Here is a 26,846-nt window from a genome sequence, read left to right on the forward strand (position 1 = left end):
CAATTAAAGTTTATTTATAGACATGGAAATTGGAATTTTTACATAATTTTTATGGATTACAGATACTAATCTTTTTATTGTTTCTAGACATTTAAACATGCAAAAACTGTTTTTAGCTTGTAAGCCATACCAAAACAGCAGGGTACATTTGACCCATGGGCCATAGTTTACAGATCCCTGTTACAGAGTCACAAGTCAGCTTAGGAAGATTTATAAATGTTACTCAAATTATCTATGATCCAGGTAACATGATAAGAAAGTCTGATTCATTGTTTCAGGTAGAACTTCACAGATGACATCATCATTGAACAAAGGATGTCTATCTGATAGAATGAGTGCAACATTTGTCATTTAAAATAGGCTAGTAGCCACATTAAAAAATAAATGAAATTAATTTTAATAACTTTAATCCAGTATTTTCAAAATATTTCAACATATAATCACTATAAGTTATTAATACAATATTTTGCATTCTCTTTTTCATATGCATTCTTTGAAATATGGTATGTGTTTTACGTTGACAGCACATCTCTTCAGACTAGCCACATTTCAAGTTCTCCATTGCCATGCGTGTTATCATATTGGACAGCACAGATCTAGAAATGTTTTATGAGTTGATACAGAGTTTTAAACTGACTCACAGTAGTAAATTTAATAAAAGATTTATTAATAAACTTGAATATTAATTAATTCAGTTAGATTACTGAGTTTTGTGTTTGTCAAGAGTTAACCTTGTTTCCAAACATTTTATTCTAGTTGTATTCGTTATTGTAATTTTGCAGTTTAATGAAACATTTAAACCAAAATGTATGAAAGGGAATTATTAATTATTCTAAGATTAATGCTTTGAAAATATTTGCTAAAGGCTAGCTGCTAAGAAAAACTAAAGATGCAATCAATTTAAGACAACTGTAAAAGACTGGGGAAAAATATAAACCTAGATAGAATGGGCACCTGGAATTGCTTTGCAAATGTTTTTAAGTCCTTACTTCACTTTAAAGAAATTGAAACCAGAAATCATTCATAAATAATAATTTAGGGGTGTGATTTAATCAGAAGAGACAGGTGGACCCATAAGTAAGAAAAGTTCTTGGTTCTATATCAAAAGACTGGAGAATGAATATACGTATTTTTAAAACTCAAATGAAATATTCAAAGTATCTTTTCCTGCTTTAACCTTTTTCTGTTGACCAACAATGGTCCTGATTGAGTCAGTCTTGTTTTTTATTTTTTTATTTTTTTGAGATAGAGTTTCACTCTTTTGCCCAGGCTGGATTGAAGTGGCACAATCTCAGCTCACAGCAACCTCCACCCCCCAGGTTCAAGCAATTCTCCTGCCTCAGCCTCCCAAGTAGCTGGGATTATAGGCACCCACCACCATGCCCAGCTAATTTTCATATTTTTAGTAGATATGGGGGTTTTGCCATGTTGGCCAAGCTGGTCTCGAACTCCTGACCTCAGGTGATTCACCTGCCTTGGTCTCCCAAAGTGCTAGGATTACAGGCATGAGCCACGGTGCCTGGCCTATTGTGTAACTTTTTAAATAAAAAATGACAGCATAATATGTCAAACAAGAGATAACACCTTGTCATGTTAGTACCTACATCTGCGGCATTTATTTTTAACAGCTGCATGGAATACTCTTGCATCAGTATATCATCATTTAATCCTGTATTAATGTACACTTAAGGGTGTTTTTTCCACTAATTTTTTCTATTAGACTACTGAAATAAAACCCTTTGGAGACCCAAGAAAAATTTTATTTGTAAATCTTTAACTGTATACACATATGTATATACGTATACACACACGTCTAATATGTACATATTAGACGCTCAGTTGGATGTAGTTCTAGAAGTGGAATTGCAAAATAAAAACATAGTTATAACTTGCTTACCAAGAAGGCCTTAGAGTAGGTGTTAGGTATGTTAATCTTTTGTTTGTTGTAGAATTTGAAAATATGATTGTTTGTTCTTTGCTTTTTAATTTTTTTAAAACAGTTGTTTGCCATGTGCCTTCTTTAGTCTTTCTCTGACAGCTTCTGGATTTCCTGTCATTTTTGAACAAACCCCTTTAAGATTATACAAACGGCCCTTAATATTTTCTTTCAGTACTTTTATGGTTTTGTTGTTTAAATCTTTAATCTGGTTGGAATTTATTTTCATGTATAATGGAAGGTGAGGGTTGTTTGTTTATAAATAATGTTCAGTTACTTCAGAACAATTTATTAAACAGTCTACCCCTTTGCAACTCATCTGAATATAACATAACATTACATGATACATTTCCATATATACAGGTTGGAGCAAAAGTAATTTGATTAAAAGTAATGGCAAAAACTGCCATGACTTTTGCACCAAACTATACAGGAAATTTCTGTTTTAGAGCTCATAATTTTCTGTTCTTTCACTAGTACCAGACTGCCTTAATTACTAGGTTTCATAAGATGTGTTACTATAATGTAGGCAAGATACCCTCTTATTTGGTTTTTCAAAGCCCATTTATTCTTTTAGAAGAAATTTCAAACCGATTTTCTAAGCACCTTATGTTACTCTAAAAAACTTCCATTGAAATTTTGATTGGCATGACATTACATGTCTATATTAAAATGAGGAAAAATGCTATCTTTACCATATTGACTCCTCATCTGGGAATATGATATAAATCTCTTCAATTGTTTGTTGTAGTGTTCATCACTGATGTCATCATATAGGTGTTAGGAATTTCTTGATAAATTAACTTCTAGCATTTAATATTTTCTTCCAAGATATTTCAGTCTAAAAACGAGTAACATTTTTGAGATGGAGTCTCGCAAGATATTTCAGTCTAAAAACGAGTAACATTTTTGAGATGGAGTCTCGCCCTGTCACCCAGGCTGGAGTGCAATGGCGTGATCTCGGTTCCCTGCAAACTCTGCCTCCCGGGATCAAGTGATTCGTAACTGGGACTGCAGGCACGCACCACCATGCCTGGCGAATTTTTTTATCTTGAGATGGGGTTTCACCATGTTGGCTAGGCTGGTCTTGAACTCCTGACCTCATGATCCACCAGCCTCAGCCTCCCAAAGTGCTGGGATTACAGGTGTGAGCCACTGCACCCGGCAAATAAGTCACAATATCAGGTAGTGGAAGTTATATTGAATAAATGGAATCTCATCTTTCAGGTCAGACAAGAAGCCACATAGTGAGTCCATAAAAGCATAAGTGCTTATTGCAAGGCAGCTTGGGTTCAAATCTGTTTTGCCGCTGAAGATCTTTTAACTTTTTAAATGACTTTACTGAAGTATAATTTACATACAATAAAATGCACTCATTTAAGTATCGTGTATATACACCTGTGTAACCATCCGAATCAAGATGTTGAGTGTTTCCATGCCTTAGAAAGATTTCTCATGCCTCTTTGCAGGTAACACCCTTGGCTTCTGGCAACCACTGATTTTTTTTTTCTTATTAATTTTGCCTATTCTAGAATGTCATATAAATGGAATAATATCTATGTGTTTTCATTTTTGTCGTTCAACATTTAATGTATTAATGATATGGTCAGGTCTAAAATCCCCCATTTTGATTTGTTTTCTCTTTGTCCATATTTTCCCTCTTTGTCTGCCTTTTGGATGAATTAGATAATTTTACCACTCTTTTATATTCTATTTTGCATTATTAGCTGTACCTCTTTTTAAAGTGTTTGCTTTAGTGTGTACAATATGCACCTCAATCACAGTCTACCATTAAATACTATTATGTTACTTCATATACAATGTGGTAACCATACAGCAGCATTGTTCCAATCTCATCCTTTGTGTTATTGTTGCCCTATAATTTGCTTATACATATGTTATATGCCCCACAATACATTGCTGCTGTTTTTGTTTTAAAATTTGTTTTTTGAATAAATAAGAATACAAAATTATTGTCTGTTTACTCACATACTTGATATTCCTGGCCTCCTTCCTTGTTTGTGTTGTAGGCCCATTTCCTTCTGGTATCATTTTCCTTATCTGTAAAGATCTTTAACGTTTCTTATAGTGCAGGTCTACTAGTGATGACTTCTCTCAGCTTTTGTTTGTCTAAAAAATGGCTTCATTTTGTCTTCACCTTTTTTTTTTTTTTTGAGGGGGAGTCTCACTCTCGCTCAGGCTGGAGTGCAGTAGCGTGATCTCGGCTCACTGCAAGCCCCGCCTCCCAGGTTTGCACCATTCTCCTGCCTCAGCCTCCCAGGTAGCTGGGACTACAGGCACCCGCTACCATGCCCAGCTAATTTTTTTGTATTTTTAGTAGAGACGGGGTTTCACCATGTTAGCCAGGATGGTCTCGATCTCTTGACCTCGTGATCCGCCCGCCTCGGCCTCCCAAAGTGCTGGGATTACAGGCATGAGCCACTGCACCCGGCCTGTCTTCACTTTTTAATAACTTTTTTTTCTGGATATAAAATTCTAATCTGACAGTTTGTGTTTTATTTTACTTTCAAGACTTCAAAGATATCATTCTGGCATGTTTCTGACTTTACTGTTTCTGATGAGATACAGCAATCATTCTTACCTTTCTTTTACTGTAAGTAATGTTTCTTTTCCCCCAGACTGCTTTTGAGAGAGTTTCTTTTTATCAGTTTTCAGCAATTTGATTGTGATGTGCTTTTGTGTATTTTGTTGGTTCGTTAAAATTTCTGTATCTGTGAGTTTATAGTTAAAATTGGGAAACATTTTGACCATTATTTCTTCAAATCTTTTTTTTTTTTTGCTTTCTACTCCCCCCTTCTATTTACAGATATGTTAGATCATTTGTCATTATCCCATGGGTCACTGGGACTCTTTTATTTCCAGCATTTTTTTCCTTTGTGCTTCTGGCTAGGCAACTTCCATTGTCATCTTTGACGTTTGTATATTCTTCTGTAATGCTTCATCTGCTTCAGAGATTTTGTTTTTAAGTTCTAGAAATTCCATGATTTTTTAAATATCTTATATTTTCTTCCTCACTACACCCCTTTATTCCTTTAAATTTGTGTAGACATCTATTTTACAATCCTTGTCTGTGGCCAGGCGTGGTGGCCCACACCTGGAATCCTAGTACTCTGAGAAGCTGAGGCAGGTGGATCACCTGAGGTCAGGAGTCCGAGACCAACCCGGCCAACATAGTGAAACCCTATCTCTAGCCAGGCATGGTGCTGCACACCTGTAGTCTCAGCTACTCGGGAGGTTGAGGCAGGAGAATTCCTTGAACCCAGGAGGCAGAGGTTGCAGTGAGCCAAGATCACACCACTCCACTCCAGCCTGGGCGACGGGAGTGAGACTCCATCTAATAATAATAATGAAATCCTTGTCTGTTACTTTTAACTTCTCTGTCATTTCTGAATTTATTTCTTTTGACTGGCATTTTTCCTGTTTATGGGTCCTTTTTTTTTTTGGCTTTTCTGTTAATTTTGAAAGGATAGTGGACATTGTGACGATTATATCGTTGAACATAGAGATTTTGTTGTTTTTCTTTAAAGAATGTCAAACTTTTTTTTTTTCTAACAGGTAGTTAAGTTACTTGAGGTTCAGCTTGACTCTTTTGGAACTTATTTTTAAGCTTTGTTAAGACTAGTTTATTCTTATTAATAAGCTGAAATCCTTCTGAGGTTTCTGTTGAATGTCCACAGTGTTCAACAAGATCTTTATCTGTCTGGTCAGAATTCAGACCATCATATTCTGCTTTTGTCTCCTCATACCATACTGCAATCTAGAAAGTTTCGGCAAAAAAGGATTTCCTTTATTTGTTTTCCTTTTCTCTAGACTCATAGTCCCATACTGCCTGATATCCAAAGATTGAATAAAACAATTTCATATACTTTTCTAGTTGTTTATGATGGTAAAACAAGTCCAGTGTTGGTTACTCCATTACAATTAGAAGCAGAAGTCTCTCTGGCACCTTTTGATTAATTTTGATATTGTTTCATTTTCTTTAGGTTTCATGCAGATCACCTTTACAGTTAATGAGGTTACTATTTTATTTACTTCAGTTGGTCAAATCAAAGTATTGGGAATACAACCATAAGGACATACTGGATTTGGAAAAGCCCTTGATTTAATTAATATTGAATATTTAAGCAGTACTTTACTCTCATAAGTAACTCCTTTTTCATCTTTGAGTGAGCTGATTTGCTTATCAGTTTAGTCTTGATTTTATAAGTTTTACTTTGAAAAGGTGGCAGTTTCTGGTCATATATGAAGATTTGTGGGGAGGACATTCTCTTTGGAGTCTATCCCTTAGGCCTTCTCAGTACCTCAAGTAGTATCTTATGTATAGTAAACACACATTGTAAATATTTGTTGCTACATGAAGGAAGAAAGACTGAATTTGGTAAATAAAAACTTAATCTCAGAGCTAGAAGGTGAGGTATCAGTAGAACCCTTCCCTTCTTTAAAATGCCACCATAAGCATAGGGTTTACTATTTTTTACTTCATAGCCATATAATTATGGACCAGCCACTTGGTTTTGTACAAAATTGGTTTAATAATAGCATACATACCTGTTTCTCAGGGTCATGAGAATTAAATGCAATATGAGTTTGGGAAATTTTAAGCAGTAAGCAAATGTTAGTTTGTAATATGACATCAGCATCTCAAGAAGGGAGAGATCTCTAGGGGTTGGGTGGTCTATCAAGGTTTCAAGAGAAAGAGGGATTTGAGGGTCTGTAGGATATAGATAAGTAGAGTGGATTGGGAAGAAGGTGCAGTGTTAGTCAACAACTAGAAGCAGGAGAACACAAAGTCTTAGTGGAATAAGGGAATTGGGAAGGGGCTGGGGAGAAACGTTGGGAGTCAGATGAACTGGGAAATAATATGCAAATCAAGGCATTGGAAATAATTCTGGGTCAAAAAATTGTGGCCAGCATGTAGAAGATATCACAGACAAAGATATCACAAGAAAACTACATACCAACATCTTATGAGTATAGATGGAAAAATCCTCAACAAAATACTAGCAAACAAAATCCAACAATATATAAAAATGATTATATACCATGACCAAATGGGATTTATCCCAAGAATGCAAGGTTGGTTTTATATATGTAAAAAAAAATCAATGTAATACTCCATAGTAATGGAATAAAGGACAAAAACCAAGTGATCATCACAGAAGAAACGTGGCAAAATCTAATACCACACAGAAACATGCACAAAAATGTTCACAGCAGCATTATTCCTAATTGACAAAAAGTGGAAACAACTCAAATGTCCATTAAGTGATAAGCTGATTAACAAAAAGTGGTCTATCCATACAATGGAATATTATTCACCCATAAAACGGAGTGAGGTATTTATATATGCTGCAGCCTGAATGAGCCTTGAAAACACTCTATCAAATGAAAATCCAGTTACAAAAGACTATATCATGTGACTATATGAAATGTCCAGAATAGGCAAATCTATAAACAGAAAGTTGATTAGTGGTTGCAAAGGACTAGGAGAATGGAAAGTGACTGCTGATGGAATATGAAGTATCTTTTTGGGATATTTATGTCCTCAGAAGTAAGGTTGTGATGGATGCACAACTCTGTTAATATACTGAAATCCACTGAATTGTACACATCAAAAGAGTGGATTTTATGGTATATGAGTTATATCTCAAGCTGTGAAAAATCAATTAATTTTACCAAGTATTCAAGGCTTGTACATTTTGGATATTAATAGCCAACATTGATTTAGCACTTACTTTGTGTCAAGTACCTGCTAAATGCTTTGAATACATTATTACAACAACCCTACAGCATTGAGCAAAGTGTGGCTAAGAAGGGTTAAATTACCTGCCCAGGATTACATGCTAGTAAGTTGTAGGGCTCAGAGTCACACCCAGGGCCTATATTCCATATTACAGTGGTACACTGCCTCCCAGGCTAAGGGACTATACACTCTCCCATAGGAGAGAGCCATTAAAATTCAGAGTGACATATTAATGGGAGTACTTAGGAAGGATAATTTCTCAGTGCAGCATGCGTAGGTCATAGACACATTGTAACTCCTTTTTTTCCTAAAATTCACTTCAAAATTCCATCTTTGGCCTCTTTAAATTTCATTTGTTACAATATAGGGTTTCCATTTGACACTGATACAGGACTTGAAAGTTTTAAAACTTAAGTTGTTTCAAGTCAGTTCCACAAACATTTATCGAGCACTTACGTGTCTAGCACTATGCCAGATCTTGGAGAGGCAAATGTGTTGTTTTATGTGATTCAGTCTAGCCCAAGAGATAATCTGTGAATATGTAACTATTAGAGTGTGGTGTGTTATGGGAGCATGGAGAGAAGAGGAGAATTCTCTGCATCATTACCTAAAAATGTCATGATTTTCAAGATGCTAAGATCAAGGACAGAACTAAAGTTCTGTCATTTAATATAATTTTCAAATGTATCCGTATCTAGGAGAAATGTCATTAGTTGAAGATATTTACATTTGAATGAAAAGCTACTTTATTCAAAGATAAAAATATTTTAAGAAAAAGATAATTCTCCATCTTAATTCCACAGTTGTTAATATTCACAACTGGCAAGAATTTAGTGCAGTCTTCCTTTTCTCTTATCACTGATCTCTTTGGAGAAAATGGAACTGTAGTTTTATGGGAACCAAAATACAAAAAGAACTTCAAGGAAAGGAATGCTAGCTGTGAGGACGCTTGTGAGTAATGTGTTATTTGATATTGGCAGATAATCAACAAATAGTGGTATCATTTATTCTCAAAATCATTTCCTATGCCAGATATTAAGGAATCAGCACTTTGTAAAAGCTCGATATATATTTTGCTGGAAGGTAGGATGGGATATTAAGTTTCACTGTTTCCTTTCAATAGCAAATGCAGTTCTGTTGTCATTCCTGCAGTTGTACTTTTAACAGGCATTTAAACACCAGAGCTGCAGATTTTATGTGATTTCAGTGTCTATCTTTAGAAGTCTCTTTAATAGGATGTGAAAAACCTTATAGAGATGGGGAAATAAAAACAAACAACACAGCCCTAAGAACCTAAATCATACCAGATGGGACATGTTGAGAAGGGTAGTATGTGTCTGATTTCCTAGGGTCCTTAACTCTTGGTAGGTGAGCCAACACTGAACACGACATGCTCAATGACTGCTAAACATGTAGCCTCAGTGTTCTAGTGAGACTAGTTAATAGTCAGGGGGTACCAAATTGTGTAAAAGCTGGAGAAAATATTAGGTTTTCCTCAACAGTGATTTCCCATGAATCATCTTTTTACACTTCAGATTATATTATTCTTAACCACATTTAGGGCAAGTAATGTCCATCTACAAAACTATGCAGATGGCTTGTCATAAGCAAAGATAATTCCCAAGCTGAACAGTAAATGATCAATCTGATTAAGCTAATGATCAACAAAGACCAACCCATACAATTTAACATTACTTTAGGATTTTTACAGCATTAATGTAGTTCAGCCTGAGTTAATTTCTCTTCATCCTTTATTTAGAGTCTCTTAAAAGAAAATAAAGTACTCCTCAGTGCTTTCCTAAAATGAAAGTTTGACAGAATAGTATATCACAACTCTGTAGTTTGCCTCTCTCTAAACCAACTAAAGGAAATCATCACTTTTTCAGTAAGTTTTGAACACAGTCTTCAAATCATACCAAAGGAATCAAGATTAAATATGTCAGTCATATCAGAAAACCAGACAATTTAAACATCTATTATACTTGAATGGATTCATTCACATTACATGTTATTATTTAATCTTTTCAGGCCTCAGATATCCCAGCTGTAGATTAGAGATGATTTTACCTACCTCATAGATTGTGAGGATGAAAGATGATTTGAATGTGCTCCCCAGAAAGTGTGTGTTGGTTATTTAATCTACAATGCAATAGTGTTGAGAGATGGGCACTAGTGAGGGGTGTTTAGGTGGGTACTAATCTGTTAACCCATATTAATAGATTAATGCCATTATAAAAGGCCTTGAGGTTGCACATTGAATCTCATGCTGTCTTGTGCTCTCTTGCCTTTCCATCTTTCACCATGGGATGACACCACAGGAAGTCCTTCACCACATGTGGGTCTCTCAACCTTGGACTTCCTAGCCTCTCAAACTGTAAGAAATGAATTTCCTTTCTCTATTAGGTATCCAGTCTGGGACATTATAGCTAAACTGAATGGACTAAGAAAAGCTAGTATATCTAGAGTGTTTAGCACAGGATCTAATTCTTAGTAAAGTGTCAGTAATTATTAACCGTCATTGTTTTCTATTTATTTTTAAAAAGAAGTTTACAGGACAATTAATGCTTGGGGAAGTGTGGTATAATAGATGAGGCACTGGATTTGATCCACAAATCATGGATCAAATCCCAGCTTTCCTGCTGTGTGACTTTTGGTGAATTATTTAGTCTGTTCTTTCATGTCTTCTTCCATTAGTAAGGCCTATGAATCACTCCTTACAGGCTCATTTGAAGATTGAAATAATGTATTTGAAAGTTCCAAGCATATTGCTTAGCATATTGTAAGAATTCAGTAAACATTAGTTGAATCTGAAACTTCCATTTGCAAATAATATATTTGTCAATAACTACATTCTGCTCTCCTCTGGCAACTTTACTCTCCTTTTGTTTATTTTGTAGCTTTTGTAAATATTTTACAAATATTTTTGGCTACAAGTAAGTGTTTGTGTGTGTGTGTATGTGTGTGTGTGTGTATGTTTGCTCTTCTATTTCACTTCTTGGAAGACTGCCTTGGTGCTTGCTTGGATAAACTGATTATGAATCCTTTTTCTTTTTTGGTAAAATAGTGTACTAGATTTAGAATACAGTACAGGAACCCAGGAGCTTGTTTTTTGAAAAGATTAACAAGATAGACCACTAGCCAGACTAATAAAGAAGAAAAGAGAAAAGAATCAAATAGACACAATAAGAAACGATAGAGGGGTTATCACCACGGATCCCACAGAAATGCAAACTACCATCCGAGAATACTGTAAGACTAAACCAGGAAGAAGTTGAATCCCTGAACAGACTAACAACAGGCTCTGAAATTGAGGCAATAATTAATAGCCTACCAACCAAAAAAAGCCCAGGACCAGACGGATTCACAGCTGAATTCTACCAGAGTTACAAAGAAGAGCTGGTACCATTCCTTCTGAAACAATTCCAAACAATAGAAAAAGAGGGACTCCTCCCTAACTCATTTTATGAGGCCAGCATCATCCTGATACAAAAACCTGGCAGAGACACAACAAAAAAAGAAAATTTCAGGCCAATATCCCTGATGAACAATCCAGCAGCACATCAAAAACTTATCCACCCCTGTCCCATGTGGCCCTGTCCCGCAGCCTGCTAGCCACGAGTTCCACGCAGTTCAACAAGGGCCTCTAGTATGGGCTGTCAGCCGAGGTCAAGAACTGGCTCCTGCCCAAATATGATCCCCAGAAGGAGGCAGAGCTCTGCAGCTGGATCAAGGGACTCACCGGCATCTCCATTGACCCTGACTTCCAGAAGAGCCTGAAGGACGGGATTATCTTACGCATACTCGTGAACAAGCTGCAGCCGGCCTCAGTCCCCAAGATCAACCACTCCATGCAGAAGTGGCACCAGCTAGAAAACCTCTCCAACTTCATCAAGGCCATGGTCAGCTATGACATGAACCCCATGGACCTGTTCGAGGCCAACAACCTGTTTGAGAGTGGGAACATGAGGCACACGCAGGTGTCTCTTTTTGCCCTAGCAGGGAAGGCCAAGACTAAGGGGCCTCAGAGCAGGGTGGACATTGGCATCAAGTACTCAGAGAAGCAGGAGCAGAACTTCAGTGATGCCGCCATGAAGGCTGGCCAGTGCGTCATCGGGCTGCAGATGGGCACCAACAAATGTGCCAGCCAGTTGGGCATGACTGTGTATGGTGTGAGGAGGCATCTGTGTGACCCCAAGAATCACATCCTGCCCCCCATGGACCACTCGACCATTAGCCTCCAGATGGGTACAAATAAGTGTGCCAGCCAGGTGAGCATGACGGCTCCTGAGACGTGGTGGCACATCTATGACACCAAGCTGGGAACCAACAAGTGTGATAATTCCTCCACGTCCCTGCAGATGGGCTACATCCAGGGTACCAACCATAGTAGCCAGGTCTTTGGTCTGGGCCAGCATATATATGACCCGAAGTACTGCCCGCCAGGCACAATGGCCGACGGGGCTCCCTTGGGTGCTGGCGACTGCCTGGGCCCAGGAGAGGTCCCTGAATATCCCCCCTTAATACCAGGAGGAGGCTGGCAACTGAGGCTCCCAGCACACTCTCTCCCCACACTGTCACCCTGTCTGGGTTTTTGGGTTTTTTTGTGTTTTCGTCTTTTTTTTTCTTTCTCAACCTGTTCAGTGCTGCCAATCAACTGAGGGTCTGTGAGTGGCAATGTGGAATCCAGCAGCAGGGCTTTCTTCCCCCTTGCCTTGGTCCTTCGCAGGACTGAGCTACGAGGCTGTGGGGGAAGGGGTCAAGGCCATATCCCAATATGTGTATGGTGAGGGTCCCTGCTAGCACATCCAGGCTGTCAGCAGAGCTGTGCTGGGGAGAAGAGACCTGGGCTTGGAGGGAACTAGTACCCGAAGGTTTCCAATTGCCTTGCCTCTTGCCACTTCTGTCAGCCGATCAGTTTGTGGTTTCTATACCCGCAAAAGTTTCAGGAAGCATTAACAAAAGAAAATACATTTTTTTTCCTGAGGAATGGGGTGGGGACAGTGGAGAGGGTGCTTGGAAATGAGTCCCCTGGGAAAGGGGGCCTGTCGATGATGCTAAATATCTCAGGCTCCCAAGTGGCTGGATTTCTCTAGGACCCTAAGACCAACAGACCTCAGACCTGCCTCAGGGCCCAGTGGGGAAAGAGGCCTGTACAAGGAAGTGGATGCTGAGTGGTTGGGGCTAATCCCCCCCTACTCCCCGCACCACCACCACCACTGTGGCCTCAGTAGGGTTTTTTTTTTTTTAGTTGTTGCCCAGGCTGGAGTGCAGGGGCGTGATCTTGGCTCACTGCACCTCCACCTCCACCTCCTGAGCTCAAGGGATTCTCCTGCCTCAGCCTCCCAAGTAGCTGGGATTACAGACATGTGCCACCATGCTTGGCTACTTCTGTATTTTTAGTAGAGACGAGGTTTCACCATGTTAGCCAGGCTGGTCTCAAACTCCTGGCCTCAGGTAATCCACCCACCTTGGCCTCCCTAAGTGCTGAGATTACAGGCATGAGCCACCATGCCCGGCCCCTTAGTAGGTTTTAAGGAGCCCCAGCCCTTCTCGCCTTCTGGGCCTGACCAGCTATACTGCTCCATCTCCCCTGGCCACATGCTCCTCCAAGTACTGCACAGGGACCCCCAGCCAGGGGCCCTGCTCCATGAGATAATGTGAAATACGACTGTGGACCAAACACAATAAAACCTGTCTGTAAGGAAAAAAAAAATCCACCACAATCAAGTCGGCTTCATCCCTGGGATGCAAGGCTGGTTCAACATATGCAAATCAATAAATGTAATACATCACAAACAGAACCAATGACAAAAACCACATGATTATCTCAGCAGATACAGAAAAGGCCTTCAATAAAATTCAATACCCCTTCATGCTAAAAATCCAATAAACTAGGTATTGATGGACCATATCTCAAAATAATAGCTATTTAAGACAAACCCACAGCCAATATCATACTGAATGGACAACAGCTGGAAGCATTCCCTTTGAAAACTGGCACAAGAAAAGGATGCCCTCTCTCACGACTCCTATTCAGCATAGTATTGAAAGTTCTGGTCAGGGCAATCAGGCAAGAGAAAGATATAAAGGATATTCAATTAGGAAGAGAGGAAGTCAAATTGTCTCTTTGCAGATGACATGATTGCATATTTAGAAAACCCCATCGTTTCAGCCCAAAATCTCCTTAAGCTGATAAGCAACTTCAGCAAAGTCTTAGGATACAAAAATCAATGTGCAAAAATCACAACCATTCCTATACACCAATAATAGAGAACCAAGTCATGAGTGAACTCCCATTCACAATGACTACAAAGAGAATAAAATACTCAGGCATAAAACTTACAAGGGATTGGAAGGACCTCTTCAAGGAGAACTACAAACCACTGCTCAACGAAATAAGAGAGGACACAATAAATGGAAAAACATTCCATACTCATGGTATCACAAAAATGGCCATACTGCCCAAAGTAATTTATAAATTCAGTGCTATCCCGATCAAGCTACCATTGACCTTCTTCTTAGAATTGGAAAAAAAGACTATAAATTTCATATGGAATGAAAAAAGACCCTGTATAGCCAAGACAACCCTAAGCAAAAAGAACAAAGCTGGAGGCATCATGCTACCCGACTTCAAACTTTACTACAAGGTTATAGTAACAAAAACAGCATGGTACTGGTACAAACACAGATACTCATGGACCAATGGAACAGAACAGAGGCCACAGAAATAACACCATACATCTGCAACCATCTGATCTTTGACAAACCTGACAAAAATCCAAGCAATAGGGAAAGGATTCCCTATTTAATTGTGTTGGGAAAACTGGCTAGCCATATGCAGAAAACAGTAACTGGACCCCTTCCTTACACCTTATACAAAAATTAACTCAAGATAGATTAAAGACTTAAACGTAAGACCTAAAACCATAAAAATCCTAGACAAAAACCTAGGCAATACCATTCAGGACATAGGCATGGGCAGGGACTTCATGACTAGAACACCAAAATGAGTGGCAACAAAAGCCAAAATTGACAAATGGGATCTAATTAAAGAGTTTGTGCACAGCAAAAGAAACTATCATCAGAGTGAACAGGCAAGCTACAGAGTGGGAGAAAGTTTTTGCAATCTACTCATCTGACAAAGGGCTAATATCCAGACTCTACAAGGAACTTAAGTTTACAAGAAAAAAAATCAAAAAGTGGGCAAAGGATGTGAACAGACACTTTGCAAAAGAAGACGTGGCCATTAAACATGAGAAAAAGCTCATCATTACTGGTCACTAGAGAAACGCAAATCAAAACCACAGTGAGATACCATCTCAAGCCAGTTAGAATGGCAATCATTAAAAAGTCAGGGAACAACAGATGCTGGAGAGGATCTGGAGACATAGGAAAGCTTTTACGCTGTTGGTGGGAGTATAAGTTAGTTCAACCATTGTGGAAGACAGTGGCAATTCCTCAAGGATCTAGAACTAGAAATACCATTTGACCCAACAATCGCATTACTGGGTATATACCCAAAGGATTATAAGTCATTCTACCATAAAGACACATGCACTCGTATGTTTATTGCAGCACTATTCACAATAGCAAAGACTTGGAACCAACCCAGATGTCCATCAAAGATAGACTGGATAAAGAAAATGTGGCACATATACACCATGGAATACCATGCAGCCATAAAAAAGGATGAGTTCATGTCCTTTACAGGGACCTGGATGAAGCTGGAAACCATCATTCTCAGTAAACTAACACAAGAACAAAAAACCAAACACCATATGTTCTCACTCATAAGTGGGAGTTGAACAATGAGGACGCATGGACACAGGGGAACATCACACACTGGGGCCTGTCGGGCTAGGGGAGGGATAACATTAGGAGAAATAGCTAATGTAGATGATGGGTTGATGGGTGTGGCAAACCACCATGGCACATGTAAAAAACCTCCACGTTCTGCACATGTATCCCAGAATTCAAAGTATAATTAATTTTAAAAATCAATACAGTGCTGGAAGAAGATGCCTGGTACCTATTAAGGAACTCACTTATGATTTCTTGCTGTGGCCTAGAGTGGTGGCCACTCCTTCAAACTGAGTTTGCCAGAATGGAATTCTGGTGTAGGGAGAAATTTCTTTGCAGAAAAATGTTACGGAGTTTCCTTTGTTTTTCAGTAGTTGTGCAAAGACCACCTCACCTACAGTGGTGAGGTTGGAGGTGATTAAAACACAGATTTCTGGACTCCACTCAACATTTTCTAAGTTAGAATTTTGGAAATAGATCCAAGAATTCCCATTTTAATAAGTTTACATAGTGATTCTTACATTCACTGACATTTAAGAATCACTAGTTTACATATAATTTGAATAGTTGGGTCCAGAAGATGTTTCTAGGCCCGTTTGAGAAAAAAACCCAGAGTTCCGAGTTTGTTAACCTGTGCTAGAATAAAGCACTTGTGTAAACTGAAAGATACCACTCATATTGTTTGCTATGTCTGTAGTTGGATTCCATCAATTATATCTCTCCTGACCACCTTAAGGAAAAAAAAAATGAATTCACAATCAGCTTAGCAACGCAAAGAGATGGTCTAGTGTATTCCCTGTACCCATAAATTAACCAAGAAACAAAAAATCGCCAATATTAAAAGTTTGCAGACATTTCTAAAAGTTCACACATACTATAAAACTATACAGAATTGACAATATAGTAAACATCTGACTGAAGATGGGTACATATTGGCATGTGAGCAAAGTTCTTTGATTGTATTTCTCAGAAAGAAGCTCTGGCTCATACAGTGCAGCTGTAAAGAAGACATTTCTGTAAGCCACACTGCATAAACAAGTAGTACTATTGCTACTCCCATGCCACTTTAATCTATTTGTAGTTATAGTTTCCCATCACTCCTGCTCTTAATATATTGGAGCAGCCCTTGAACCCACAAAGCCACTAACAAACTTTCCAGCTGTAAAAGAGAGATGACTTTGATAATCTTAGAACTAAGAGTTCTCTTTCATTCCATAAGCATTTTGATTTCCCACTGTGTACCAAGCATTGGTGTGTATAAAGATGCCCTTAAGTCACTCCATGTTTTACCAATGAAGCCATCAAGGCTCACCTAGCATACAGCAAATAGGGCTGATTGTTGGTAATATCACCTGAGTTTTTCTCTATTCCTTCTCTTATTTGTTCTGTGCTCCAGCCCTGGTCCCTGATTTCGTAGGTTAAGCACAGCTAAACACCTCCAGTGCCCCCAGGACCATTATGTTCCCCCTGCATAAGTTGTTCAAGGGAACCTGAGCAATCAGCTGAGGAATTCATAGGAAATTTTATCTTCCATACTTGGCTGGTGAGATTTTCTTCTTAAGCAATTTTTGGTGATTTGGTTCTTATCTGCTTAAAGCGATATTCCTTAGGGAAGGCCCGTGACTAATTTCAGTTGTAACTATTATAACTGTTGGCTTCTAAGCATGGAAATTAACCACCATTTCCCAGCTAATTGATTCAATTATTTACCAGTATGGAAGTAATGAAATGAGTGAATCAACACAGTATGTCAAGAGATTTCCCTAAAATAGCTTGCTTTAATTTAACAACCTCTCTTTTGAGCACTAACTGTAGAGTGGACATCTCTACCTGGGTATCCATCATATACCAACATCCAAACTTCTTAGGGTAACAGACTGATTTATGACCAGACCCCTGCCTTTCTCACCACCTTCATTTCGTACACTTGCCCATTGTATGCTTGCCTTACTAGACTGTTTGCAAAACCCCAAATGAGACGTGCCTTTCACAGTTCTGTGACTTGGCACATGCCATTTCTTCTACCGGAAATGAACTTTCTTCCCTTATCTAGCCAGGGAGGCCTTAGCTCAATATTTTTTTCTAACTTCTATGCATATAAATAAGAACTGATCAACTCTATAGTGACTATGATGCTTTATTCTTTAGATTTGTAATCTCAAATATTGCCTCCTTTTCACCCCAGTCATCAGACTTTATTTTATTGGCCTCTGATCTGTTTTTCACCACCTTTTGCTTGTTTTTTTTTTAATTCACTTTTTTCCCTGTTTAGCTCTAATTGTTTCAAAATAATAAATGTATTTCTAATACATTTTACCTTGATTACAACCATTATATTATGTGTTAATTCATCAGATAGATTGAATGTAATTTTCCTGGCAGTAGTCTGCAAAGGACAACAAAGAGATATATGGCATAATTTCTGTAATGAAGTAACATTTTTGTTTAATGTAGGCCTCTATTAACAGCTTTATTGAGGTATAATTGATATACAATAGGTTTCACATATTTAAAGTGTACAATTTTATAAGTCTTGGCCATGTGTATCCATCTACCTGTGAAACCATCAGTAGGGTTCACAGTGAATATGTCCCTCACCCTCACATGTTTCCTAGTGCCCCTTTGTAATCTCTCTCTGTCTTATCTCTCTCTCCACCCCCACCCCCACATTCCCAGACTTTCTGGCACTATAGATTATTTGCATTTTCTAGAATTTTACATAAACGGCAACATATAATATATACTCTTTTGTCTAGCTATTTTTACTCAGCACAGTTATTTTGAGATCTATCTATGTTGTGTGTATCAATTCGTTTTTTATTGCCAAGTAGTAGTCCATTTATGGATGTATAGTTTAAGTATTCTGAATTCAAAAAATCTGAAATCTGGAATGCTCCCAAAACCTGAAACTTTTTGAGCACCAACATCATGCTCAAAGGAAATGCTCATTGGAGCATTTTGGATTATGGATTTCCAGATCGGGTTGCTCAACTGGTAAAGTATAATGCAAATATTCCAAAATCTGAAAAAATATCCCAAATCCAAAACACTTCTGGTTCCACACATTTTGATGAGGGATGTTCAACGTGTATCAGGTTTAATAGCCATTCAGCCAATGATGAACATTTGGATTTATCCATTTGTTGTATGTTTGTTTATCCATTCAGCCATTGATGAACATTTGGATTGTTTTCAGTTTGGGACTACTACAAATAAAAGCTTCTGTGAACATTCATGTACAAATATTTGTATGGACATATATGTCCTTTTCTCTTAGGTAAATACCTAGGAATGGAATGGCTGGATTGTGTGGTAGGGCAGGAAACTGCCAAACTGTTTTCCAAATCGGTTGTACCATCTTACATTCCTACCAGAAATGTTTAAGACTTTGAACTCCTTCACATCCCCACCAACATTTGATGTGGTTAGTCTTTTACATTTTAGCCATTCAAATAGGTATATAGCATTATCTCAATGTGGTTTTAATTTCCAAATCTCTACCATTGAGTGTCTTTTCATTTGTGTATTTGCCACAGTGTATTTTCTCTAGTGAAGTATCTTTAAATCTTTGCACATTTTGGAGACAAGGTTGTTTGTTTTCCTCATTGTTGAATTATGAAAATTGTTAGTATATTGTGGATAAAAGTCCTTTGTGCTTTGCAAATATTTTCTCCCAGTGTCTCTTAAAGTTTTTAATTTTGATGTCCAGTTTATTAATATTTTCTTTTATGGGTTAGGCTTTTGGTATGGTGTCTTAAGAAATCTGTGCCTAACATAAGATCACAAAGACTTTCTCATATGCTTTTTTCTAGAAATTTTATAGTTTTGTGTTTTACATTTAGGCCTATGATCTACTTCAACTTTTGTGTATATTGAGACGTAAGGATCCAAGTGCTAGACAGATGGATAATGACAATAGTTCCTGCACCATTTCTTGAAAAGACTGCCCTGCCTCCACTGAATTGCCTTTGTGATGCTTGCTTTTTTCAAGCATAAGTTTTCCATATTTATATGGGTCTATATTTATATGGGTCTATTTTTTTTTTTTTTTTTTTTTTTTTTGAGACAGAGTCTTGCTCTGTCACCCAGGCTGGAGTGCAGTGGCGCGATCTCAGCTCACTGCAAGCTCTGCCTCCCGGGTTCACGCCATTCTGCTGCCTCAGCCTCCCAAGTAGCTGGAACTACAGGTGCCCGCCACCTTGCCCAGCTAATGTTTTGTATTTTTAGTAGAGACGGGGTTTCACCATGTTAACCAGGATGGTATCGATCTCCTGACCTCGTGATCCACCAGCCTTGGCCTTCCAAAGTTACAGGCATGAGCCACTGCGCCTAGCCCTATATGGGTCTATTTCTGTACTCTCTGTTCTGTTTCAGTAATCTGTGTGACTGTTGCATCACAAGTATCACATTATTTTGACTATTGTAGCTTTATAACAACAGGAATTTTTTTTATCTTCACAAATAAAACATTAACAACTACCTATGCAATCTTCCAATACTGAGATATTCAATAGGGAACTGAGAGAGAGAGAGAAGGGTGAATTTGGGAAAGAGAATAGGGTGGAAGGTGGGTCTTTGAATTATTTTGCTTTTAGGAATACTTAAAATATTAAGTAGTCTATTACAGTGTGAATAGAGCAAGTTTCAGCTAAATTTTCTGACAGAATCTACATTTGATTCTTCTCTCTCTGTAGAGAGGCTTACATTCATTTGGAGGGGAACTAATCCCGTGACTTCTAGGTTATCTCTTAGTTTCTTCTCTGGAATGACATTATTGGCAGACACTAGAGGACTTAAGGAAGAACAGCATTTGTCTAGAATATAAAAGCCAATTTGTAATTTCCATATTAGTAGTGGTGGATGGAGAATGTTCACAGGCAAATCAAACGATCACATAATCCCCAAACCCCTTTTCAGCTGTAGTTATTTACTTCTTTATCCATTTATTCTAACTTTGCAGGCTACCTGAGAAGTTGTATAGATTCTTCCAGAGTGAACATATCACTTAAATATGGATTAGAACATGGCTTTTGCTGTGATTTCCTTAGGGAGATGGGACCTATTGGTACATTACAAAGTGTCTGGAACAGTTAACAACAAGAACCTTATTTGAGGTGGCTGCTTTCCATTTTACTAAAGCAAAAGGCCTTTAGAAAGCCAACAACTTTACTCAGATTAAAGATGGGATTAATTTCTCCTTATGCAGCTAAATACATAAGCAGTACATGTAAATATTTAATAAATATAAAAGAGCTCTTATAAACACAAGTCAATAGACAACCTCAATAAAGTACAGGAAAACAATATGCATTTTGCTTGGTATAGTGTTTTCTTTACTCAGTTAGGTTAACAAACAATGATCTCATCATTAGTCAACAAGATAGTAAAGAGACCATCAAAGCAAACTACAGGAGAGTCCAGATTGATTCATGCCAAACAAATGTTTGTAGCTAACAGCTGTATTATCACTCATTCTAATTTACGCAGCTGGGGTTCTTTCATTTTCTAAGTGAGATAAATGTCATGTTGCATGATACAAGCACCATCTCTACTGCTTGAGTCATGAATCAGGTCAGCTCTCTCCTAGTTAGCTTCACCCCTCATTTTAGGTTGGGGGAAGGGGCTTGCTACAGTTTTAGCTATAAACAGCTAATAGGCCTTTTCCTAAGGTTGTGTGAGTCCATTCGTGAATCATTCAGTATTTTATTAAAAAATACCAGTTTGAATGTCATGAAGATATTGAAAAAACCAGTTTCATGTGGAAAAACCTTTGGTTGTGTAGGTTTTAAACTATTAGCATAAAACTTCTCTTTTTAAAAAATTCTTAAAACTTGAAGACTGAAGAATAAGAAGAAGTATGGTATAGTCTCTGCCTGCTGGATGAGATTCCATGATCTATTCTCTAACTATGCTAAGTCAAAGATTCTGCAGTTAGCTTTCTCCTCAAAACTCAGGCTGAGTTTGAGCAGGTCCTAAGGTGTTGATCCCTTTAGCTCAACTAGTTAATGGGACATAGAGTACTTTTGACGTGACTGCTCCATGCTTTTTCCTATCAAAGCAGACCAAGACAATCAAAACCTTGATTTTTAAAGCTTATCTGAAATAGAAATAGAGAGTCTTATGTAACAAAAGGATGGCTAAGTGTACAAGGCAGTTGAACATGTTAGTGGTAGATGATGCATTTGACTGTCAAAATGCTACTCACAGCAAAGGGGACCCAATTCCCAGGAGAAGGTCTGGAGAAGAGGAGGGAAAAGAGCCTAAGGCTCGGTGTGCACATTCTGAGACCAGTCCTAGCTCTGCCACTCATTGGGTGCCTGTTTGCAAGTCATTTCTTGACCTCTGTGAGTCTTGTCTTTTTTTCCGATTATAAAATAGGATAATAATTCCTGCCTCCCAGTTTTGTCATGAAGATTAAATAAAATAATGTTTGTGAAAACAAGTAGACAGAATAGGTGCTCAATCAACAACAACATTAGCTGGACACGATGGCTAACGCCCATAATTCTAGCACTTCGGGAGATCAAGACCAGAAGATTGTGTAAGCCCAAGAGTTCAAGACCAGCCTGGGCAAGATGGCAAGCCCCGGTCTTTGCAAAAAAATAAAAAATAGCCGGGCTTGGTAGTGTGCACCTGTAGCCCCAGTTATTCAAGGGGCTGAAGGGCAGGATTGCTTGAGCCAAGGAGTTGAAGGATGCAGTGAGCCGTGATCACACCACTGCTCTCAAGCAATTTTCGTATTCTGGCTTATTGACTTAACAAATTATTGAAAGTTTGTCTGGGCCCTGGTGGCTCATGCCTGTAATCCCAGTGCTTTCAAGGCCTAGGCAGGAGGACCCCTTGAGACCAAAAGTTTGAGACCAGCCTGGTCAACATAGTGAGACGCTGTCTGTACCAATTTTTTTTTTTTTTTAATTAGCCAGGCATGATGGCAAGTGCCTGTAGTCCCAGCTACTCAGGCTCAGTTGGGAGGATTGCTTGAACTCAGAATTTCAAGGATGCAGTCAGCCATAATCATACTACTACAGTTCAACCTTGGCAAGAGAGTGAGACCCTGTCTTAAAAGAAAATCTGTGTACATACGCATATTTTTTAAAAAGTCAGTCATTGTAGTCAGGGAGACAGCTATTAAACAAGCACAATGTGAGAGTTATGTACATAGCACTGTGAGATCAGAGAAGGAACACCAAACCCAGCAGGGACGGTAGGAAAGGCAAGCTACCTTCTCAGAGGAGGTGAAAGAGTTATCTCTGTAAAAATGAGTTTATCAAGTAAGCAGGGGGTGAAAAGGCATTGCAGGTAGATGGAGCAGCTTATGCAAAGACATACAGGCATGTTCCAGAAAAGGCAAGTGGTTTTGTGTGGCTAGAGTCGTGGGTGTGTGGTGGTTGGAATGGTGGGAAAGAAGGCTGGAAACATAGTGGTTATACTGGCCTTCATAATCCGAATTTCACAGATAAAGGTTTAAACTGCTGTTACCACTTAAAGGAACTGCTTAGATGCCTTGGTCCTGTTTGTTTCTGGTGGAAATCTGGACAGATTAATTTGGCCTGTTATTTCTGGGTACTTCAGAAAGACAAACACCCAATCCCCATATTTTTGGCGTTTCTATTCCCAACACAGTTGGAACCAGGAAGCATAACAATGAAAATTAAGAAAGGAGAAGAGGGAAGAAGCAGAGAGTAAATCTATTTGGGATTTATGAAAAGATATTACAAGACGCAGGCATCTTTGACTAGTTTACTGGGATCTCTAGTAGAGATTTTTCTATTTTTAAAAAGGTGTTATATCTCTGAGAAAAATCTACCTTGATATGTGTAATAAAATAGCTCTGAGTAGGAACTCACCTAATATGAGTAATTAATAAAAAGAAAAATTTTACCCAACTTTATAAACTGTGTTCAGGGAGCAACTGCCCTGAATAAAGAAGGCATGAAAAGCCTTTTGTGTTCCTTTTTGTCCTGTATAACAAATTATTTTTATTGCAAAGCCCCAAATTGCTTTCCCCTACATTGCCGCATTGCTGTGAACATGATTCCAGTACACTGTGGCTCTTCCAGGGATACTCCTGATATCAATCTTGAGGCCTATTCAAACGAGGATGGGAGTCAGAGTTGAACTGTGCCAACATTCCTGCTGAGAATTAGCCCAGTTTCATTATGTGTGGAGGAGCCCCCAGTTCACTGCCCTTGCATGTTTGGGGTACACAGAGCTGAGAGGCTCTGCAGGGAGTGCAAAGTTAAGAAACTGCATGATAGGAACGCTATCACTTACTCTTTCATAATGAGCTCTGGGCAGGGAAACTAAAAAAAGATGAGGTTTTTCTATCATTCAGTGCAGCTGTGGTGTTCTACTTGTAACAAGCTACTTCTGCTTCATAAGGCAAGAAAAACACAAGAATTGTGAACAGACTCTCAGAATGAGCAGGGTCCCCAGGAGTCCTGTCTGTCTTTTTTAACTCCTTCAATTAACTGGAGTACTAAGGGAGAGATTTGTTGCTTGGCCTGTGCCTTCATTCTACAGATGAAGAAACTGAGACCCAGGAGGAGGTGAAGTGGCTTTCCCAAATTGAAGATTCATTAGAAGCCAGAGTTTGTAGTACCAGGTCTTCTGACTCCTGTGGGCCAAACTGTAGTCCATAAGCCTAAATATGGTTATAATTAGCCAGGTTGTCAGCAATGGGGCGGGAGGTATCACACGAGTACGTTGTAAAATCTTTTCTGCTCGGAAGAAAAGGTGATGGCGAACTAAAAATTTGATCTCTGTGCCTTTATCCTATTTAATCTATATTACATCATATACAGGATTTAATTTCTCAAACTGTATGTTTACCTGTTTTAACTTACAAATTGCCAATTTCATCAGAATAGGACTTGGCATCATCAAATACATCTCTGCTAACTTGACTTTTAAGCACTTGGAAAACGTGTGCACCCTTGCAGCCTCCTTTATCTTACCGTGCACTCCCACCTTCTGGTCATGTCAGGAGGGGCAGTATCCCTGAGGAACCACACTTAAACTTTTCCATTTTAGAAAGATTGGTCAATCCTAGGCCTTTGTTTTATGCGTAATTCATTCGTTCTTATACTTTCTAATCCCACAGGCTTTGACTTCAGAAACCTTTGGGTTATAACAAAGTACTGAGGAACTATAATTTAATCTGTTTAGAGCTAATATTAAATGAGACTCAGATTTTTTTTCTAGTGGACTGCAAAGCCACATTTATTGAACATCTACTAGGTTTACATGGGAGTCCTTTTAGCTGTGAATTCCTTATTGGTAAGGGACTATGCCCAACAGTGTACCTGGCACATAGTAGGAAAACTATGAATATGTTGAATGAGGGACATTTGGTAAAAACCAGGGTTGTTTAGGAGTGTCCTGTCCTGAGGCCACTCCAGATGGAAGTGGTTCTCCCATAGCCTAACACATCCCGTTCTTTCTTGAACTGTAACTCGACTTTCTTCCAAAGATGAAGGGGAAAGGTAGTATTCATCTGAGATTTGCCTTGTGGTGGTTAGCACAAATTTGGTTTCTAAGGAAAGGCTGGTAAAGCGTTGATGCAGGGAAAATTATTCTTAGGTATTCTTCTCTGATGATCATAGACTGAAACTTCTGTATAGTTACCGTAGCCATGAAAATAATCACTGGCCAACATTTCTAGTGGCAAAAAATATCAACCTCTAGAATGGTCTGATGAATATCAGGGAGTAGGGCTAACAGAAATATAATGCCAGCTGGGCCAGCAGTGTCTGCCAACCCCAAATATTTACTCAGCATCTTACTATGTGTAAAACTCATGATTTTTCCTTGCTTTTGCTTGTTTCTTGAATGTAAACCTGGAGGCAGAATCTAAGTTTTGTAACTGATGATTTATGAACATTATTTGTGTCTACAAGAGGTGATATTCCTACCTACTTTGAAATCAGCTTGGAGTGCAGGGATAAGATTTTGATGGTATGGGCCGGGCGCGGTGGCTCACGCCTGTAATCCCAGCACTTTGGAAGGCCGAGGCGGGCGGATCACTAGGTCAGGAGATCGAGACCATCCTGGCTAACACGGTGAAACCCCGTCTCTACTAAAAAAAAAAAAATACAAAAAATTAGCTGGGCGCGGTGGTGGACACCTGTAGTCCCAGCTACTCAGGAGGCTGAGGCAGGAAAATGGCGTGAACCCGGGAGGCGGAGCTTGCAGTGAGCCGAGATAGCGCCACTGCACTCCGGCCTGGGCAGAAAAGTGAGATTCTGTCTCAAAGAAAAAAAAAAAAAAAGATTTTGATGGTATGTGGCACACATTAGTGCTCAGTAAATGTAGAAAAGAGAACAGAAAAATGACAATGCTGGGAGGAAGGAAGGGGGAAGGAGAGGGAGTAATCCCAGGCCTGGGCTCTGGCATCAGCCTGCAGATAGTCCAACAGGTTCTGTCATGAACCAGCTGGGGAGCCTGGTGACATTCACTAACTTCTAACTCAAGTTTGCTCATCTCTAAAATGAGATAAAACCTGCTTTGTAGGGTTTTTGAGAGGCTTAAATGACATAATGCTTGTAAGTATCTAACATAGACTACTCAATAAATACTGGTTTAATTTAATGAATAATATGTTTGTGAATTCCAGTAATTGTCTTGTTGAGAAAGCAGTTACCTGTTTATCTTCCTTGACTTTAAAATGAGTCCACATCAGTTAATTTGGATTCCCCCAGAGTGGAGCGAGCAAGAACACTGACATTCTCAGAAGAGCAGACAGTCACAGATGACAGCCTCCTCAGGGAACACCCCTCCCTGAGTGCTGGCAGTAAGTCAGAGGATTGCTGTTTCCCCAGCTGCCCTTCAGTGTGAGTTCCCCCTTACCACTCATAATTCACCATTCCCAGAACAGAGGGCCAGATTCTCCTTCCCTTTGTGTCTGCCTGTTTTCTTCTCAGAGGAGCATGTCTGTGTGAGAGCAGGGCCTTTACTGAGACCAGGTCTTCCTGAGGCCTTTGCGTGGAAGTGGAAGAGACACAAAATGGCGAGGGTGGGGGAAGGGCAGTCTGGCAGGTTAGCCGCAGCTCACCCATCAAACTTCAGGGCCAGGTGTTAGCATTTTCCAACACCTTGGTAAGTCATGTTTTCAGCAAATCAAGAAACTAGTTCTGCGTCTTTGAGAGACATCACTGTTTCCTCCTAAGGTTAGCTTTTCTCAGGATGGGGATACATTTTCAAAATCTTTTTTACAAGAAGGCAGAGTTACAGTTAATGAGTGATATTGGAGACTGAGGGGAAGTTGGAGTTTCCCCGGTGTTCTTCTGAAGGAGTTAACAGCATAGGCAGTTTGGGAGATCTACGGGAGACCTGCTTTGGAAGGTC

The 26,846-nt window shown here is 38.9% G+C and overlaps 1 protein-coding gene and 1 pseudogene across 4 annotated transcripts in view; both read left to right on the forward strand.

Annotated features, from left to right (window-relative positions):
* ALDH1A2 (aldehyde dehydrogenase 1 family member A2) overlaps positions 1-26,846 on the forward strand; it is a 131,284-nt gene that overhangs the window by 90,280 nt on the left and 14,158 nt on the right. The gene's annotated exons all lie outside the window — the stretch shown is intronic.
* Positions 9,098-12,245, forward strand: LOC129481942 (calponin-2-like; annotated as a pseudogene).

The sequence above is a fragment of the Symphalangus syndactylus genome, chromosome 5 (assembly GCF_028878055.3).
Source record: "Symphalangus syndactylus isolate Jambi chromosome 5, NHGRI_mSymSyn1-v2.1_pri, whole genome shotgun sequence".
Classification (NCBI taxonomy): Eukaryota; Metazoa; Chordata; class Mammalia; order Primates; family Hylobatidae; genus Symphalangus; species Symphalangus syndactylus.